The sequence below is a fragment of the Podarcis pityusensis genome, assembly GCF_964106645.2.
Source record: "Podarcis pityusensis genome assembly, chromosome: 1".
Classification (NCBI taxonomy): domain Eukaryota; kingdom Metazoa; phylum Chordata; class Lepidosauria; order Squamata; family Lacertidae; genus Podarcis; species Podarcis pityusensis.
In genome coordinates this window covers 116,049,042-116,070,523 of record NC_138028.1, presented here as the reverse complement: position 1 = coordinate 116,070,523, position 21,482 = coordinate 116,049,042, and the positions used below count along the sequence as shown (strand labels likewise).

The window sequence follows — 21,482 nt, the reverse complement described above, 5'->3', positions numbered from 1 at the left end:
TTTGGAAACCAATGTGCGGCTTCTGATTCGGTGTAGGAAACTTCTGCAGCCAATCGGAAGCCCATTCCACGGTTTGACTTCCAAAAATAGTTCACAAACCGAAACAGTCACTTCCAGGTTTGTGGAGTTCAGGAGCCAAAATGTCTGAGTACCAAGGCGTTTAGGATCCAAGGTACAACTGTAATCCATAACACGGAATTCTCCTTTTTCTAACAACCGCCGGATACTGGGAAGGAACCTTTATCAAATGACACACTATGATCCCTAGGTTTTGTTCAGTGTGTCAGTCACTGCTTGTTCACAGTTACACTGTCAGTCTTGGACATTGCCTAGCTACCACATTGTAGCATCATGATGTAGCTGGGCCTACGGTGTCCATTGCACTCCACTAATGATGACAGCATCGACTTTTTACAGAAAACAGGTCCCCAAATCTGTAGTGGATCCGTTGGGTAGATAGATCTTGCCCCTGGGTCATCTTCCTACTGAACCCCCCCCCCAAAAAAAAAACACCTTTGATTTGTCCAGCTTTGGTTTTATATAGTCATACCTCGGGTTGAAGTAGCTTCAGGATGAATATTTTTGGGTTGCGCTCCGCGGCAACCGGGAAGTAACGGAGTGCGTTACTTCTGGGTTTCGCCGCTCACGCAGACGCTCAAAATGACGTCACGCGCATGCACAGAAGCGGAGAAACGCAACACACAGTTGCGTCTTACATTTACTTCAGGATGCGAACGGGGGTCCAGAACAGATCCTGTTCGTATCCAGAGGCACCACTGTATTGGGATAAACAACCTTTTGGATGGCATGTATATTTATGGTATGACAAGGTTAAAGCAAATAAGGCCTTCAAGAACCATATTGTCAGAAAATCACTGTTTAATGTCTGGACAAAATATAAAGACTTGCTGGAAAATAAAACACCAAGGTGGCTTTCACCTCTGGAAGCTAAGGCCCGAAAAAGACCCAATATGGAGGCTAAATGGCCAAAATATTGGGAAATACTAGAAAAGGATGGAGATAATTGGAAATTGCAGAGTTTGGAGAAAATGAAAGACAAAGTGCGAGATTGGTTACATTACGCTCAGATTAAAGAAGTTTTTAAAAATGATAAGAAACTAGGGTTCCAGGTGGAGAAATCGAAACTAGAAACAGAATTGTTAGAACCAAAGATTAAGGTACTTTCAAGGATGTATAACTTGCTGTTGAAATGGAATACACAAGATGAAACGGTTAAATCGGCTATGATAAGGTGGGCACAGGACATTGGGTATAATATCATGTTTGAGGACTGGGAAAGGTTGTGGAGTAATGGATTGAAATTTACTGCATGTAACGCTCTGAAAGAAAATGTAATGAAAATGATTTATAGATGGTATATGACCCCAGTCAAACTTGCAAAAATTTACCACCTGTCTGATAATAAGTGTTGGAAATGTAACGAGTGTGAGGGAACATTCTTCCACCTCTGGTGGACTTGCCCTAAAGTGAAGGCGTTCTGGGAAATGATTTATAATGAATTGAAAAAAGTATTTAAATATACCTTCACTAAGAAACCAGAGGCTTTCCTTTTGGGTATTGTCGGCCAAGGGGTGGTAAAGAAGGACCAGACATTTTTTATGTATGCAACAACAGCAGCAAGGATACTTCTCGCAAAATACTGGAAAACTCAAGATCTACCCACACTGGAAGAATGGCAGATGCAACTGATAGACTACATGGAGCTGGCCGAAATGACCGGCAGAATTCGTGACCTGGGAGAAGAGAGGATTGAGGAGGACTGGAAGAAATTTAAGAATTATTTACAAAAACATTGTAATTTGAGTGAATGCTAAATAAGATGCTAGACCAAAATAACTGAGCACCACTAAACTTAGAAGTTTTTTAAGAAAATAAGTAAGACTGTGAAAATTTAACTCCTTTCGAGAACTATAAGATTATGAAACATAGAAGGGATATAAGAATCTAAATAAGATGATAAATTGCTGACAAAATGTTATAACGATGAAAGTGGGAGCGGGAGATGTGAGGAAGTCCAAAGAAAATGTGAAACTATGTTAAGACAAATGTTATATTGTTTATTATGTTTATTTCTATTGTAAAACCCAATAAATTGTTGTATTGGGATAAACAAGGGCATGAGTGTGTCTGATGGTTTTCCAGCCGAAAAATAACACAGGATTCAGCCCACATACAAGAATGTTGTAGTCGCAATCCAATTCACAGCTGCTTTTAGTAAGAGGCATGGCTAGTCACAACACACACAATCTAAACACATTATTGTTTTTGCTTGTTTGTTGTGAAATATTGCAATTAGGAGTCAAACGCTTCTTGTTTCCATCTCAGGCTTGATGTACTAGATTCGATTTAAAAGGCACACATGTTTATGTCTCTCTCTCTCTCTCTCTCTCTCTCTCTCTCTCTCTCTCTCTCTATGAAGGGAATCTGTATCTAATTGTTTCAGCCAAGGGATACCTTAAGACCCAGAGCAAACTTAGTTTTAAAGGCCTCCATCTGTTACTGTGTCCTGCTGACTGATGGCGTCTCTCTGCCCTTCACAATGCTGAATCAGCAACTCCTCGTGATAGATCTGCCGTGGCAGAAGTAGGACATTAGTCTCTAAAGGAAACTTCCTAAGACAACCTGAAGTAAAATGAGCAAATGGGGAACGGAATAAATGGGAGATCATACCTAGCTTCTAATCTGCTTCAGTACAGAACTCGTGTTTGTTTTCTTGTACCTTCTGTAAGCATTTATCTTTTCATTCATCACATAGATCAGCACGCTGCTGGTTTTGTCAAATCCAGGTTTCTGAATTTGTGAGCACCTTGTAATACTACTAACTACTAATAATTTATTATTTACATGCCACCCATCTAACTGGGTTGCCCCAGTCATTCTGGGCAGCTTCCAACAAATTAAACACATAAAGCAGAGTAAAACATTGAACATTAAAAATTTCCCCCTACAGGGCTGCCTTCAGATGTCTTCCAAAAGTCAGATAGTTGTTTATTTCCTTGACATCTGATGGGAGGGCATTCCATGGGGCGGGTGCTAGTACCAAGAAGGCCCTACAATGTAGTCCAATGAATGTAGTCCATTGTGTAAAATAAGAGTGCTTTATCGTTGTTAGCCACCCTGAGCCCGGCTTCGGCTGGGGAGGGCGGGATATAAATAAAATTTATTATTATTATTATTATTTCAACTGAACATTTATTGCTTTAGATAAATTAAGGGGCAGGAAACATATAGTGATTTGGAGTAAAAGGGAATAGAATAAGGCAGGGTTAGGCATATTTTAAGCTTGCAGGATCTGCTTTGGTTTGTTACAAGAATCCCAAAGTCCATCAACCAGAACCAGGTTCACACTTACTTATTATTATATTAACATAGTTGCTGGGTTGGGTTGGGGTTGGGGGGGGGCATGTTTCCACATGACGTCTTCATTATTCAGCTGCTATTCCAGAATAACATACTCAAAAACTAGCTTTTTATTCTCCCATAAAAATCCCAACCTTTTTTAAAAAAAAAATAATATCCAGAATGAATCATCAATATTTTCATTTGTGTGAAATGGTGAGCACCACCTTATTTTCTGTGTAGAGGAAGTGGGAATTGGTGGACATAATTTGTGGGAACATCTGTTTTGCACCACTTCGCTCTGATCTGTGCAAGCTGTCAGTTTGTCTGTCCCAGGTCTAGGCGAAGAGCCTATTCCTCTTCTTCAGTAACATAATGTCTTCCTTGCTAAGGGTATATGTTCATACCAGCATTCATCTCTGTTTTACTTTCTTTTGGATTTATTCCTCATTGTCCTCTGGCGTTCCAAACCACTATTCACCTATTTCCTTGTCCAATCTGTATTTCCTTCTCGTGACTATGATTAATGTTAAGGAATAACCCTCAACGTTCACTCCCTTCTTCCATGCACCACTGACTATCCAAGCTTGGGCTGTGTTTGTGTTGTTTTCACCATCTCATTGCTCTTTCTTTCTTTCTTTCTTTCTTTCTTTCTTTCTGTGTGTGCATTTCACAACTCTTCTCCTTCTAGCTGCTCTCATCAGCATGGCTTCATTATTGTCAGATTCATTTCTGTTTGTGTGCACATGGGGGGGGGAATGTTTATGCAAGGGGAGGGAAGTTTTTGTTGGGATACTGCCAGGGAGACAAAGTCCATCATGACTCCACTTCGCCTCCGGACGATCCATCGATCTCCCGTAGATACAATATCAGCAATTAGCGACACGAGCTCCAGAAATAGCTTGCCACATTCCAGAGCTGATGCACGCTCTATCAGCAGAGTTCGCATAGCAAAAGATGCACTCAGGAGAGCATATTTACAAGTTTATTCAGCGTTGGTCAGAACAAAGAAAAAACATGACTGCCTGCTTCAGTGTCTCAGACACAGAGAGAAAACGAAAGCAAAGACAAAAGCATAAACTTCCTGTGAACAGGAAATACGCAGACTCTGTGACTCACAAAGCCTGCTCCCTTTTAAGGTGGAACGGAAATATCCTAACAGTTTTTACCCTATGAAAATGTGTTCTCACAAAAAATTAGGAATGGCTTAAGGGCTCTAACTGGTTTGAAGCTTCTTTGAGAAACAACATATCAAACAGTAATATCTTATAACGAAGTACAGGATAGATATGCATCATGGGAACATGGATTCAAAACCCAGCACTGGAAGGAACACAGTGAACGCACCTCAAACAGGAGTGTGAACACAGTTTTGGAGTGAGAGAAGAGAAAAAGCTGCACTTCTATGGGATTTCTATGCAGCCAAAAGTGCAATATCTGGTTTTTGGGTGGTGAAAGAGTGCGTGTATTGATACAGCCAGCTGAATAACAAAGTGCAAATTCAGTGCTGTTTTTTTAAACAATCTCCAATAGCATGGAGGAGAGATATTATGTGAAGTAAGGTACACTATGTAAAGGTTAATACCTATTTAATAAGGTTACTTTCATATTATTATTATTTATTATTATTATGATTGAATAATGAAGCACAAAGCAAGTTAAAGAGAGGGTTGAGGTATATAGATTGCACAAGCCATGCAAGTACAAATCATTAAGAAGAAAAATTTCGACTTAAAAGAATTATATTCCATATTGCAGTTTGTGTTTATTATAATGGAGGATTATCTGTTGAGGCCAACAGCATCCATGAAAGAAGGGAAATTTGGTACATCCATGTTTTAGATACCACATAAAACTTCAAAGGGAAAGAGAAAATCGTCCTTCAAACAGCCTTTTCCAGAAAGAAGGGAAGACAGGAATGTAAACGTCTCCTGACGCCATTCATCACCCATTATTTTCCCCACATTATTTGGAAGCCTGTCTTTATTTGGAAGTGAAAAACAAACAGCTTTCTCAGCTGAACAGTTATCTTGGTTTCAGCTCTGCTCAACCTGTGCAACAAACGGCTACAGCTCTGGAAACAAAGGAGAGCAGAGAAGCTTCAGAGGCAGTGCGCTCTCTGCTTGTCCTCTGCAGACAAGAATACTTTTAGTAATGGAATTGTATCTTCTCTACACACACCCCACCCCTGCTCAGCCCTTCCCCTGCTGTGCAGCTCTGGCTTTAAAAGCCACCTCAGCGACCAAACAGGCACTATGGTATCAGGAACAACTGAGCCAGAAAAAGCAAATTACATGTATTCAGAGCACATCAATTAACATTGCCCTCATGCAGCTTCAAATGTGCCACAAGCACTTACAGCAGGAGGCATTGCCGACCTTGGCTGCTCCTGCAATTTTTTTTTTTTTTTTGCATGAATTAAATGTTACAGAGAATCTGAACCAGAATCTCTCTCTCTCTCTCTCTCTCTCTCTCTCACACACACACACACACAAATCCATGTTTACCAGACATGCATATAGACCTTTTAATATTTTACCAGCAACATCTGCTGCGATTCAAACAGAAATGTCAGGTTTTTCTCACTACAGTGGTACCTCGGGTTAAGAACTTAATTCGTTCTGGAGGTCTGTTCTTAACCTGAAACTGTTCTTAACCTGAAGCACCACTTTAGCTAATGGGGCCTCCTGCTTCTGCTGCGCCACCAGAGCACAATTTCTGTTCTCATCCTGAAGCAAAGTTCTTAACCCAAGGTAATATTTCTGGGTTAGCGGAGTCTGTAACCTGAAGTGTATGTAACCCGAGGTACCACTGTATTTGGAAAGGTAGGAGGAGAGACAATAGGAACGAATACTCATTGCTTGAAGTAAAAGCCACGTTTGTGCCAGTAACATGGAAGAAAACCAGCACACCCCAGGCCCCATCTACACTACAAATTTATACTGGTTTTGTTTATTTATACTGGTTTAACTGCTGTGGATTCCTCCACAGAATTTTAGGTCTGTAAACATGGGCATAGCCAAGGGGGGGAGCAGGGGGCAGCTTCCCCCTCATCAATTAAGTAAAACGATAGAAATAGTTAACTAACTGACCAATCATGTTGGTTCTGCCCCGCCCCCCACAAAAATCCTTTCTACGCTCATGTCTGCAAAGTCATCAACATTGGCTCAGCCCACCGACTCATTCCTGTACAAATCAGGAAGATACAGGGAAAGAGCTCTTTTAATCTTCTCCACAATGCGAATCAAGCAACATTATTCAGTCATTCCAAATCACGGACAAAGGACTCTTTAAATCCCTTGCTTGGTTGACATCTGTCCATCTTGAGAGACCATCAGGTGCACCTCTGGAGGTGAAGTCAAACCGCTGTCTTAACAGCACCGAAGTGACCTCCCCGAGGTGCAAGCCTGGGCAGCATGTATGGAGGTCATCTGGAAGCCCAGATGAACCTCCCCACCCAGCTCTCAGCCTCATTATGTGGCCCAAAGAAAGCAGAGCAATACGTTTGGCACCAGCTTGGCTGCAGCAGTTGCCAGAAGGAGGCGTACAAGGAGGTGCCACCCAACCATCTTAGGGACTCCACTCTGGATTTGTGTAGGATTTACGCCTTAGGCTTTTCTTCTTCCGAAGATATCTTGCAAGGCAGCAGAGGTTTAAGATCAGAATCTTCCCCATCCTAGATGGGCTACATGAGAGCCAGTGTGGTGCAGTGGTTAAGAGCGGTAGACTCGTAATCTGGTGAACCAGGTTCGCGTCCCCGCTCTTCCACATGCAGCTGCTGGGTGACCGTGAACTAGTCACACTTCTTTGAAGTCTCTCAGCCCCACTCACCTCACAGAGTGTTTGTTGTGGGGGAGGAAGGGAAAGGAGAATGTTGGCCGCTTTGAGACACCTTAGGGTAGTGATAAAGTGGGATATCAAATCCAAACCCTTCTTCTTCTTCTTCATTCCCAGGTGGCTGAGCCCCATCCACCCCTCACTTCCCTCTCTACAGCAAGTGTGGGAACTGCCTTTTTTGACCGCTGGACCCACTGGTGGGTCTCCTCTGCTCAATGAGCAGACAAATTCCCAGCTTACCCCTATACTAATTACAACAGGTATACTGTGAACTACCTTGTTCTTCCTTTGTTCCCTTTCTGCCTCAGGCAGATAGGATGGCAGACTCTGCTGCTGTTCACTCTGGGACAGATTGTGACCTTCAAGAGTTTTAGGTGGCACAGGAGAAATGCTTTTTCAGCCACATACTTGTTGTTGTTTAGTCGTTTAGTCGTGTCCGCCTCTTCGTGATCCATGGACCAGAGCACCCCAGGCACTCGTCTTCCACTGCCTCCCACAGTTTGGTCAAACTCACGCTGGTAGCTTCGAGAACACTGTCCAACCATCTCTTCCTCTGTCGTCCCCTTCTCCTTGTGCTGATCTTTCCCAACATCAGGGTCTTTTCCAGGGAGTCTTTTTTTCTCATGAGGTGGCCAAGGGATTGGAGCCTCAGCTTCACGATCTGTCCTTCCAGTGAGCACTCAGGTAACAATTATAGTTAAGTTCCCTGAGATTGCAAAACTGGGAGTTAAGTCCCATTGAACTAAATGGGGTTTACACCTGAGTAGGCATGCCTATGATTTCACTGCTCTTCTCTCACTTTACTCAACTCTTTCAAGAAAACAGTAATAATCCTGGCTTCAGCTACCATTTGTATAGGTTGCAATGTAAAGAGAGCCTTCAGGCAAGCCTAACAGTTTATACACCTGCAGCAGTGCTTTTAAGCTACACCCTAGAATCACCACTAAAATTCAAAAGGTGTGTTTGGTGTGTGTGTGTTGAAGGATCAGTCATGGAATGCAAGTTAGTCAGGTTACAATGAAAAGTTTCTTTTATCTATGCATGCATACAAAGCAGTTCAGCAGATGGGAGTCATACGTAGCTATTGCTCTGGCAACACCTATTGCCATATGCCCGTTCTTTGCCAGCGTCACACTGTAGTCTGGATCGCATGGGCTCAGCTGCGAGGGTGGCAGGTGTGTGGGTGGTCCTGCTGAATGGGCAGTGGTTTGGACTGGATGACTGCTTCCATCATCCTCTCTCTTTCCCTCATGGTGAGGCATTTACCCCCTTGCGTGAAAAGACCATCAAGACATATTTTTCAGCAACTGTTAACATTTTACGCATCCTCTATGGGGCTGGCTGTTTGCTCCTCTGAGCTGAAGGCAACACACTCTGCAGAATGCACTGCATCACAGGACTAGCCAAACAGATTTTGGTTCCTGGAGCAAAACAGGGAAATGGGATCTTGCTGTAACACACTGAGATATTATGCACATTTACTGGGAAGTAAGTTGCACTGCTTACTTGCTAGGACTGGGTTGTCATCTGTGCTAGGGGAGAGCTAGAAACTGTGGGTTCGAGCCCCATGTTGGGCGAAAGATTCCTGCATTGCAGGGGGTTGGAATAGATAATATGTTTGGACTGGCCCAAGATCAGTGAGCCCTGTAGCTAAATGGAAATCTAGTCAGGTCGCATCCAGTACTCTAACCTAGGAGTGGGGGACTTCTGGCCTGTCGCAGGTCCCAGTTTGGCCCACAAGGCAGTTTCCCCCAAGCCGCAGCCACTTGCCCCCACACCTCACTGATCAGCAATATCTGCAAACCCCACGGTCAGATAGCAGATGCTATCTGAATCCAAACCATGCCAGCAGACGATATTGCAAAAGCGGCTCGCTCTAACCACCAAGGATCCATTTAAAAAAGGCCTCAGTGCAAAAAGATGACAAGTCAAATCAGCAGAATTAAAACCGGCGACGGAGGGGCAGAGGATAGCTAAGAGCAGCATCCAATACCAAACAACTGCTTGAAATAAAAATGTGATTAAAACCATAGGCAATCCTATGTACTTTACTCCACTGTCTGCTCTTTGGAGGAAATAAAGGATGCATATAGGATGTACATGGTCACCTGTAGAAGTAGAATACAGTTAAATCAAAGAACAGTCAAGAAGAAGAAAAGTGGTTTCTAAAGCAGTATACCTACTTTTGGGCCATGCTGTGTGTACACACACACGCACACATTTATGAAAAAATATATATCACTGCTGTTTACTGGAGGGTTCCCCTGTCCCCCGATAAGAAAATAGGCTTGGGATGTAGAATGGCCAGGTGAAAAGGGGAAGAGAACTCTGGCACCATTAAATACCTGCAAAGGGGAATGTCATGCTTAAATTTCCTCCTCCTACACAGCTATTAAAGTTGCCAAGGCCCTGCCCTCTTCTTCACCTGCCTGCCCTAAACTGAATTGCTTGCACACCCCTTTCTGTAGTAACAAGATAATGACTTGGACCAGGGATTTTGCTCCTACAAGAAAACCCATGATGAAGTGCAAATTTCCCTTTGCCCCTGTAGCCATCATCAAAAAAGAGAAAAGGGAAATGGACCGTAAAAGACATTACATTTTATCTCTCTGATTCTGTATCAACAGCTACAAGGCTCCTTCTAAGTACTGCCTGGAGGCAATGTGCGCTTCAAGCCAGCAAGATAATTGCAAGCGACCCAGGGACCAAGCCTAGGGAGCAAGAAACGTACACTTTTGGGCAGGGGTGGGGTGAGATGAGGGGGTGTTGCTGGCTCAGGCTACAACCCTATTACAACGAGTGAGAAAATGAAGCCAAATTTGAGATCAAAGCAAACAAAATAACATTTATTTTACATTCTATTAAGTTCCAAAATACGTGACACAAGTGCCTGAGGAAATGGAAGAGGCTTCTAAATGGCTGCTTCACACATCCCACAGATCTTTGAGATTTTTCCTTCTGAAATGTTGTGTTTGGGGGGGGGGGGACAAAAACCTTTCGAAAAGAGTATGATGGAATTATTGTTTTGTTTGTCATTATGTATTTTTGTATTTTTATATTGTAAACCACACTGTGATCCTCTGATGATGGGGCAGTATATAAATGTAATAAAACAAACAAACAAAATCCCTGTCTACCAAATTCAGTAAGATTTACCAAGGAAACAAAACTAGAAAAAAACCTACACAAATGCGATTTTCATCGAATTTAGCATGACCCTACGCATTTTTTTACAGACCCCAAGAAGTTTCAGGAAGTGTTCAGTTTTGGACCAAGAACTGTTAACCTACCTCAGTCAACCACACGCCACTGGAATAAAAAGGGTTAACTATTTCTGAATAAAACCTGTTCACACCCTGGGTTAGGTGATTCAAAATTGAAAGGTGTAGTATTATAAATTGGCATTGTTATAATGAGGCTATTATCAGACTGTAATTGAAAACTAATTAAAATTTACTATTAAAAAAAACTAAATCGGAATGTGTGCATCGGGTCCAACTTGAAACAGGAATTAAAACATATTGAAGGGAGAAACCTGAAGGTTAGTATAGAGAGAAAGCAAAGTTTGAGGGCAAAAACAAGTGATTTTACCCACGTCAGTAGTTAGAATGCTGGACTAAAACCTGAGAGACCAAAGTTCTAACAGCCACTCAAGTCATGAAGCTCACCAGTTGTTATGAGAATAAAAACTTGAGGTCCTTAGAAGAAAGTTTGCCTAGGCTAAGCCACAAGCTCAGATTTAGGCAATGTGCTAAAACAAACCTTAGCTTGGCTCAGCACAGCATCAAAATGACTGGGGAGAAGCAAAATGGTTGTGATCTTCACTATGGGAGCCCACACACATTTTGCTCATTCGTGCAAAGTTGTAGTTTGGTTCAGCATTGCCTGAGACTGAGGGCATTGCATTTGCAAACTGCTGAAAGGACATCTGGTCCAAAGCGCATCAGAAACATGAACTGTTTATTCTTGTTTCCGTGGTGTCCTACAGTTTCTACACTTCCGCTACCTAACAAAGAGATATTCCTCATTGCTGGAAAGGTGCGTAGGGATTAAGTGGGAAGATTTCCAGCTAGCCACTGCAGCTTTATTATTGTAAAAAAATAAGAAGTTATTGTGTCAGGCCAGGCTAGCAGATGACAGGAAGAGTTTATGCAAATGAATGATGGGAGTAGGTTCCCCCCACCCAAAAGAGGGGGGGGGGAATCCTATTTCCAGAGCTTGACTTGATTGACAACTGTGGCTGAAACCTCTTTGACTGAATATAAATCAAATTAAGAGCATCTTCGAACACTGAACATGCATTTGCATGCAAGCACTAGTAAAACAAGGAAGGCTCTCCTACAAAATATGCTTTATCTAACTCTTATTCTTCTCAGCCTCCATCAAATTCTAGTGAGGCGTATTTTGTTTTTAAGCATACCCTGTGGGCTTGAGCTGTAAACTGCATTGTTAAATCACATCTTCAGCAGAGTGATAGTGAACTTAATTTTCCCCTAATGTCATCTACTTTCAGAAAAAAACAAAAGCACACATGGCTCACCTGATTTGAATGTAAAGAAGCAGAAAGAATGTAGTTGGTCAAGGGAACTGTGGACTCAAAAATGTTGAAAACCTCTGTTGTAACCCATTTGTATCATACATGAGCCCTGCTGAGCACCATACTCACTGCATGCTTCAACACTGGGGATCTTTGCTTCTTCCAGTACACTGGTATTAGCTTTGAAGACACTCGAACTCAGGACGCAAGGGAGAAACATGCTAAAAGGAAGGTACGCTTGGCAAATCCACACCGTGATCAACTGCTGCCCAGAAACCAATGTCCCCACTGTGGAAGGATGTGTGGATCCAGAATTGGCCTCCACAGTCACCTACGGACTCATTGTTAAAACTGTTTTTATGGATGACAATCTTACTCAGCTACGAGTGATCGCCAAAGAAGAAGAAAAAGACTTACTGCACGAGAGCTGGGAATAACATTTAAATGACCCAGTCATGGTGTGGGGGGATCTTTCCCACAGAATGAGCACACACACGATTCCTGGCAAGACGCTTATTCCCTGGCCAGGATCCACACAATCAGCACTCACCTACATGGTTGAGTCATTCAAGTATTATTCCAGCTGCATGAAAAGCAGCATGTGGCTAGTACAGAAATCTGAAAGGATTTAAATATATTTACACTACAATTTAAACAAAACTCGCTCAGTCAAGCCTCACTCACATGCCCATGTCTTTACAACCTAATGCTTCAAACCCTTCAACATTTCTCCGATGAAAACAAGGACTTCCTAAGGAAAAGCAAGATATTCTGGGACCAAATCAGAAATCGGGATGGCTTCTGTAAATCCGGGAATGTCCCTGGAAAATAAGGACACTTGGAGGGTCTGATGCTTTGAACAGCTGCACCTGAAAGCTATCTCGTTATTTCTGTGGTGTTTAATTGATCTGAATTAAAGGTATTATGATATTTCCCCCTCCAATGGCAAAGCAACTCTTTGGATAAGACGTAAACAGTCTCTTTCTGTGTCCATGGACACCATCTTCAGAACTGTCATCCCACCTATTGATATATTTCTGTTACTAAGATAAAAGTACATGCTGTCCTTTAAGAAGCGTCCCCTGATAATCTGTTCAAATCCTGCTGTTTTTGAAGCTACAGGGACAAGATAGCCTTGTTGACAAGCTGGCCTCCCTAACTGCTGTTGAAGATGCACGAGTAGGCCAAGGTGGTGTTTTTATGGTCTGCTGTCAAAAGAAGAAGGAAGTGTTACATACAGCCACTGCTTACAACAGGCACCACATTTGCAAATGTTAAAAGGGCACTGCTGCTAGCCTTAACTTGTATAAGAGAATATGCCCATGATCAGCATGCCTGATTATTATTGGAGGAATCCCAAGGACAAAAGTTTTGCCAATCTGTCAAGCTAACTTCTCTAGGGTTTTGTGTGTGTGTTTTTATGTATGACAAATGAAAAAGAAAAAGAAAAACCACTTCTACTAGTCAGGGGTAGGACATTAAATCTATCTGTTCCAGACTTGTAAAATTGGTGTGTTCCAGGCACATTCTGTGCAATCCCCTGGCACTACAAAATGTACCGAGTATGATTAATCATATGACCAGGTTTTTATTCAAAAGAATTAGGATAAAGAAAGCATTTCCTTTAGAATAAATTCTGGGTTTTTTAAAAACTCTGTTTTCCCCAAAATGCTGCTAACCTGACGTGCCTACTTTCTGAATCAAAATCTCTCTTACACCTGAAAAGGTTTGCTTCTGGACTGTGTAAGAGAAAGGCACTACCTGTTCTCCGAAGAGATGGCCCACTGTGTCCTAAGTGAGTGACTATGTCCCCGTCTGTGAGCAGATAGTTCTGTGACATCTCTGCACTGAAATGCATTGGAAAGGCAGAAGGAAGGGAGAGTGAAAAATCTTGCAGAAAGGAAGTTTCCTCTTTTGGCAAGGCATTTTTGGGCTTTTGGGAAAAACCTGATTTTTTAATTAGTTTACTTCTTGTGAAGCACTAGCAGTTCCATCATGGGACACTGGTGTGCCCTGGCATATAGTTTTGGAAGAAGTGGTTGAGGCATTTTTCATCCACTGGTTAAAAACAATAATAAAAGGTCAGGAGTAGAGAATGAAGGACCTCGTTTCTAAAGAGTCTGCCTAGAAGAGTGCATTTTTCGCCCTGGAAGGCCTCCCCGTTTCCAACTGTGAATGGGTATAAGCTAGTTGCGGTTACTTACTGGCCAGGCAAGATACTTTGTGCATGCTCAAAGCACTTCCTTCTTCATTATTATTTCATGAGTTCCAGATCTGAGCTGAACTGGGGTGGGGGTGGGGAATAATTCTGGGGCTAAACCTTTCTAACAGTGCCTAACAATGACACTGCCTGTGCCTTGCACTGACAGGGATCCAGGTTCAGACCCTGGCTACAGCCAAGAATGAGATTGCTGCAAATATGCTATATAACAGGGTCACTCGTAATCATTGCCATGTTCCCCATGCATAAGAGTACTATGATGACTCACGGAGGAAGCATCCTTGAGATGAGTAGCATGATGGTATTAACAACTGAACCAAGGGGGGGGATATTTCCTTTTACATTGTCGCATTTGCAAGTATGCTTGGAGCGGTGGCAGGGTGGGGAAGGGACACGGCCGATGCTGCTGCCAGATTCTAGCACCTGCCCATGTGCAAACCTTATTACGGTCCCAATTTACGTCAGCACTGCATTGCTTGGAATGTTATGCATGTCTACAGCAACTCTGCGGCTACTGCGAGACTTAACGTGGAGCAAGGATGGCACCCAGTGGCCAAACAGCTTCATCTCAGCTCTTTTGATTCTTGAAAACATTCCAGATTCCTATTTCTCTGAAGCTGCATAGCCAGAGATTCTAGTTGAAAAAACAATGCATTTTGCCTTGACCATATATCTAGAAACCATTTAAGAATTCCTCACGTATCTTACTCGAAATTAAATTTTATTTAAAATACAAAACGTAGTAAATGTTAAATGTTCACGCTCTTTCCCCACCCCACCCCAACAACTCCAGTACAATTAAAAAGAACTGAGCCAGAATATTATGCTGGGACAAGGGAAGCCATAACACCCATTGAAGGGTAAAAAAAATGAGGTATTTCTATCAATATTTTGCTAGGTGACCTATTATGATCTATTAAAAGGTACTTTATGAATGCTATTTTTAAGTAAAGGCTGATCTTTTCAACCTGATGTAGACAGGGTATAAATAAACACTGTGTGGAAGCAAGTTTGCATGTGTGTGTATATAATAATGGGTCATTTGTCGGGATTTGTGACTCTTCTTAGAGGCTTGGCTATGAACTCTACTTGAGGGTATGGTTGTGACAGCTGTCGTGATGCTCCTATACTTGAACATTCACCCCAAGCTCACTAAAGTGGCTGTGATTGTCCTTGTTTGCTCAGGTAGAAGTTATTTCATAGATTGTGATGGGGGCGGGGGTGGGTATTCAGGATTACCAAGGCCTACTTCCTGTAAATGGTCCTCCTGAGCCAAAGCATTAACAGTTCTCTTTTTTCCAATTTGAAATTGGACAGAACCAGGCTGCAGTGTCACCTCTCAGCAACTAGCCTGGGCACAAACAGCTGGGCTAGGTTGGAAAACAGCACACAGATGTGAGCTTTCAAGCTGCATCAACAGGAAGAAAGAATGTGGGTCAGGCTGGCTTACGCCTTTTCCTCTCAACAACAGAGAATGTCCTGAAGGTTGAGTGAAGACCCAAAACTCTTCATTCCTTTTAGCCAGACCTAACTCCTGCATCACAAGGGACGCAGGTGGCACTGTGGGTTAAACCACAGAGCCTAGGGCTTGCCGATCAGAAGGTCGGCGGTTCGAATCCCCGCGATGGGGTGAGCTCCCATTGCTCCATCCCTGCTCCTGCAAACCTAGCAGTTCGAAAGTATGTCAAAGTGCAAGTATATAAATAGGTACCACTCCGGTGGGAAGGTAAACGGCGTTTCCATGCGCTGCTCTGGTTCGCCAGAAGCGGCTTAGTCATGCTGGCCACCTTTAAACTCCTGAATTAGTTGGGAATACCTTATCAGGATCACAGTAATAATTGTAGGAACCATATGAAAAAATGTGTAGAACTGGAACACATCTAGCGGGACCATGTGTATGTGCTTGCATATGTGTGAATTAGGGAAATGTGTAATGTGGGGGGGAGAATATGTATGCTCCATGTGTACCCTTCTTGGGACTGGACAGCTGAAGCTTGTCCCTTGCGTACATGTGTGCACACTGAACTGCAGTGTGTTGGCTTCATTGGTGGAGGGTTTAAAACATATTAACAGTTATATACTTGAGTATAAGCCAACCCAAATATAAGCCAAGGCACCTACTTTTAGCACAAAAAACTGGGAAAACTTATTGACTCGAGTGTAAGCCGGTACACCACACCACAAACCTGGTGGTGGAGGCAGCGGCGGAGGAAGAACAAGCAGCCCGAAAGGGCTGCTTTTGAGCTGCTCATTCCTCCGCCGCCGCTGCTGCCAGTGGCAAAGGCGGAGGAGGAAGGAGCAGCCCGAAAGGGCTCCATTCGGGCAACTCATCCCTCCGCCGCCTCCTCTGCCACTTGCAAGAGCAGGCATAGGAGCCACGGTTGGGAGAGGCACAGCACAGCACCTCTCACAACTGCGGCTCCTGTGCCTGCCCTTGCAAGAGGCAGGCGGCGGCGGCAGGACCAGCAGTGAGAAAGGGCTCCTTTTGGGCTGCTCGTCTCTCCACCACCGCCGCCCACCTCACTCGAGTATAAGCCGAGGGGGGCTTTTTCAGCATAAAAAAATGTGCTGGAAAAGTTAGCTTATACTCGAGTATATACGGTATATCTATTTATGCACAAATACATGCATCTTTCTAGACTGCCTTTCTATTTATTACATGCCCAAGACTGGCATAAAGCAGACTACATTTGTTCCTACAAACCCTTAAGATGTTATTCTGCACAATATCTTCTCTCTGCCCAAATAATAAAAATAATTCCTCTGTGACACAAAAATACAGAATCTCTTCATTCTTATCTTTTCATTGTGTCTTTTCCTAACACAAACTGCAACACACATTTTACTGGCTTCCCATAGTTCAACATTTGATGGAGATTTATTTATTATCTATCACGAAGCAAAGCCACCTCACACTCATGACCTGAGAAAAATATCCTTGCACATGCCATCCCCGAGATTGACTGAGTATGGTATGAACAGCATTTGTATCCCTCTCAGTTTCCCATCAGATATTAAAGGTAGAACTAGGTGTTACACAAGAGACATGGAGCTGCCTCCATATTTCTTCCTCCTCTCTTCTTAGAAACATCTACTATAAACACGTGTGACGTGATGAGATCATGCTGAATGCCCCCACACTGGCCACAGCCAATGATGAGAGGCAGGAGCAGGGAAAACAATCATTGATCTGGGTGTGAGTCAGATATGGGTGTTATAAACGAGATGCTGCCAGGAAGGCGAGGGAGGGGCGGGGAAGAGTGAGAGAAGTGATTGCTCCAGACCAGTGTTTCCCAAACTTGGGTCTCCAGCTGTTTTTGGACTACAATTCCCATCACCCATCACCACTGGACCTGCTAGCTAGGGATGATGGGAGTTGTAGTCCAAAAACAGCTGGATACCCAAGTTTGGGAAATCCTGCTCCAGACTCTTGTCATGCTGAATATTACTAATACTTATGTTATTTATAGGCTACTAATTTTGCATAGAATTTCTTTGGATGAATTAATGATTAGAAATTTCTACATGGCTGAATAGTTTGAAGGCAAGAGTTGAACAGAAGCATGACATTTTTTACCTCCTTCTATAAATAATGCAACATTCCCTAACATAGGAGGTTTCCAATTTTCCTGGGTTTTTCTATAAGCATCATTTAATGATTAGACAACAGCCGTTTAGGCTCCGCAGCAGATGTAATGGTAAAGAAGAAATAAAAAAACAGCTGCATAATGTACTTGTAAGCCGAACTGCAACAATATAGAAATGCAACATCCCTTTCAGTATGGGAGTCTTATGCGTCAATATCATTGACTTTTCCCCTTAAAGCATTAATTCTTTTAAGCCTTAACTTGCCAACATATTGACTAATAAAAACAGAAATTGCTAATACTAGAAAGGGGAAATTGCCAGTGACACGCCTTTGTTTGTTTTGTTTCTTTGCACTCTTATATTTAGCATACCAATACTAGGAATAAAACAACGCTGGCATTTGGGGGGGGGGGGTGAAAAATGATTTTCAGCCATTTTCAAAGCATGCTGGAGATTCAAAGAAATTGTGTTGCACTCTACACTCCTGAGTCACAGAATCCTGACTTTCCTCACTGTGCAAGTTTTAGAGTCACACCAGATTTCCCCTTTTGCAGTGAAAATTGACATTCCAGTGGAATGAAGTTTTTCAGGGAAAGCGCAGCACTCTCCAGGCAGCAGGGAGGTGGTGGGTTGGGTTGTCTCTGAAATTGTGATCCTTTCACTTTGCATGGCAAAGGACTTCCCAACAACTGCACTGTGGAAGGGTCTCTTTTACAAGAGAGTTACCCAACACACAAAAAGTTTCCTTCCTTGAAAGGGCAACTGAAACTGCAAAGGCATGAATCCACAGTGATATTTACAACAATCCTTTTGCTTAAGGGGAGGGGTTTGTGCCTCAGCGGCAGAGCGTCTCAAGCCTCAGGTTCAATCCCCAGCATCTCCTATTTGAAACGCTGGGCAGCAGCTGCCAGTCAGTGTAAACAATAATGGGTTAGTTAGATGGACCAATGGTTTCACTCAGTATAAGGCCGTTTCCTATGTTGCTTGCCAGATGAGTTGGGAAAGGCCACTGCAGACACCTTTTAAAGTTTCTGCTGTTGCTTTAAAGGAAGTGAACATTTTTGCTCCAATTGTGTGCCTCCCCAATGATAACCAAAACAGGCAATCACACCAGGCAAAAGGGACCTCGCACTTCAACAGGCTCTTGCGTATTGTTATGAGTTTGTGGGTGCTGGGCACCCTAAATTCCTAGTCCGATAGGTGTTGGAATTTAATTAAGGCTTTGTGTGTTAAAACTGGGAAACTTGTGTCTATTAAGGCATGTGTAATTAGGCTGTGTGTTAAAAGCTAATTAAGTCAGGCCAGCCTCTGTGTGAGGTGTGAGGCGTCAGCCTGAGTTAATGCGCCATTAGGACAACAGAGGATCAAAGGAATTCTGTGTGAGACTGCAAAGGGGGGGGGGGCTCATTTCACTTTACACAGATAAAGCCAAAGTTTAGAGAAGTACAGTGGTGCCCCGCAAGATGAATGCCTCGCAAGAAGGAAAACCCGCTAGACGAAAGGGTTTTCCGTTTTGGAGGTGCTTTGCAAAACAAATTTCCTATGGGCTTGCTTCGCAAGACGAAAATGTCTTGCGAGTTCCTGCGGGGTTTCCCCCCCCTTTTCCCAAGCCGCTAAGCCGCTTATCAGCTGATCCGCTAAGCCGCTTAACAGCTGATCCGTTAAGCCACTAAGCCGCATATCAGCTGATCCGCTAAACCGCTTATCAGCTGATCCGCTAAGCCCGCTAAGCGGCTAATAGCGCTAATCCGCTAAACCGCTAATGGGTTTGCTTCGCAAGACGAAAAAACCGCAAGACGAAGAGACTCGCGGAACGGATTCTTTTTGTCTTGCGAGGCACCACTGTACAGGAAGGAAGCAATGTGAGCCAGAAGCTTAAAGAAAGGAGTGGTGTGATAGGGAGAAGCAAAGCAGCAGACAGAGCACCATGTTGGATCTCTGCTTGAATCCTAGGCTGTGCTTATTGACCCTATTGGAGTGTTAATGCTCCATTGTAGGCTCAGGTTGTATATATGTGTCTCCACTGCGTCTCATTTTCCAAAAGGAAACACGGACCCTGGGCAAGCCGCCTGGAACTCCTGGAATCTTGCGCCACTGTGGATGGCGTGCAACAGTATTTTAGATTTTAATCTGCAATAGATTTAGGCTATTGTGCCTCACAATATATAAGGTCCCACCCTAGTAATATTTAACCTTAAACATAATGGGTTAGCTCCTGAGGCCTTCTTCTGCATGGAGGAGGCTTTTTATCTGAATTAGAGCAATATCCTTGCAGGGGGGAAAGATCTGAAATCTGGAGGTGTGCTTTTTGTCCATGCAAAGTGCTGAACAATCCCTTGCGCAACTCTCAAGATGCCTACTAGCAAACTTTTCCAAAATCACTTGCACAGTGTTCCATATGGCCTTCTGCTAGCACTTGACAACAGTTCAAGAATACCACCACCAACAGAATTTCATCAAGTGCACATCTCTGGATCCAACCCAAAGTCTATGTGTCAAATTGAAGAACTATGCATACAGACACAGTGAAGCAGTACTGAAGTCTTTCTACATATCCACGGTTTGGTGTCACTTCCTACAAATAAAACTTATTTTTTAAAAAGTGATTTAAACAGATATCCTATTGGAGATATCTCCATTTACGGTTATTGTTTGAGCAAAGGTCAGCCAAAGTACCAAAGCAGAACTGCTATTAATATTGCAGTCTGAATCAAAGATTTCATAAAACAAGTGATTCGTTATTTTCTGCTATAGGGTTCTCCTGAGTGCTGTTTGCCTACAAAAAGGAGTATCTTACAAAGCTATCAATAATGTAATACAGCTATTAAATATTGATCTCTTGCACAGCATTCCCAGCTACACAATCAGTTTAGGTTTTTAAAAACACACACTGTAAATTACACATCAATAGAGAACAGTTTACATATTATCTTTGGAAAGGAGTTCAGATGCATCTTTTTTCCTCCCTGGAAAGTTCTTGAACATTTGTCCTAAAGAACTTTACGTGCTTCCTGCAAGCTTCCTTTTCTAGGGAGCTATGTGGCGACTTTTGCTGTGTGGGCTCTCCTTCCGTCCTTTCTGTTATGCTCATAAAAGAGTGCTTGTAAGGAACGTTAAGGGGTTTTGAACATCTGCCTGGAGAAATGCCTGCAGCCTGGCTATACAGAGATTAATGCCAGCTGTGCGACTGTAGCGGATGGATTAGGGGCGCTGTGGCATGATTTTGTGTGTGTGTTACGACAGAGGATGTGTGCATTGAGGAGTCTAGTGTCCATCATCACTGGCCCCCAACGTATGTGGGTGTCATCACCGACTGTCCCTGGTTGGTGGGCAATGGAGCGTTTCAAGGGCACTTTACACTGTTTTTTGCATTTTCTGGTTGTGTGTTTTCCCTGTCACCTCCTGAGCTGAGGACACAAGAGATACAGCAGCTGTTCCACCAGCAGAGCAACAACATATCTCCTTCTCCCTCCACATAATTGGAGTATAGGATTTCTCTGTAAAATTAATAAATAATGAAACAATCCACAATGAGAAACCTCCTGTGGGCAGCCTTTTAGGCTTCATTAGCTACAATGATATAAACATTTCTAGTGAAACCCATGGATTCAATCTTCCACCGATTGCCTGCTCAAACGTCCCATTATTTTGTATACACACGTGCAAATGAATATATTTTTGCGTTCATTCATTCGGCTTCCTCTTTGTCTCACTTTAGGAAATTGTTAAAAGCTCATTTTCCTCACTTGTATTTCTTTCTTCATATAAGTTAGTAATGATATTCTTTGACTCATTTTCCTCCCCTTACTTTCTCTCAACTAAGCACTCTTTCTCCCCCAGATCCACAATGCTTTTTCCTAGTGTCTTTTGAGACTATGATGCTGAAAGCAGGGATTTGTGCTTTTTAAAAATGTTGTACTACTACTACTACTACTACTA

At 42.9% G+C, this 21,482-nt stretch overlaps 1 protein-coding gene across 8 annotated transcripts in view; it reads right to left on the bottom strand.

Moving 5' to 3' along the window:
- The window catches only part of PDE11A (phosphodiesterase 11A), a 162,191-nt gene that overhangs the window by 66,032 nt on the left and 74,677 nt on the right, over window positions 1-21,482 (bottom strand). The window lies entirely within an intron of this gene.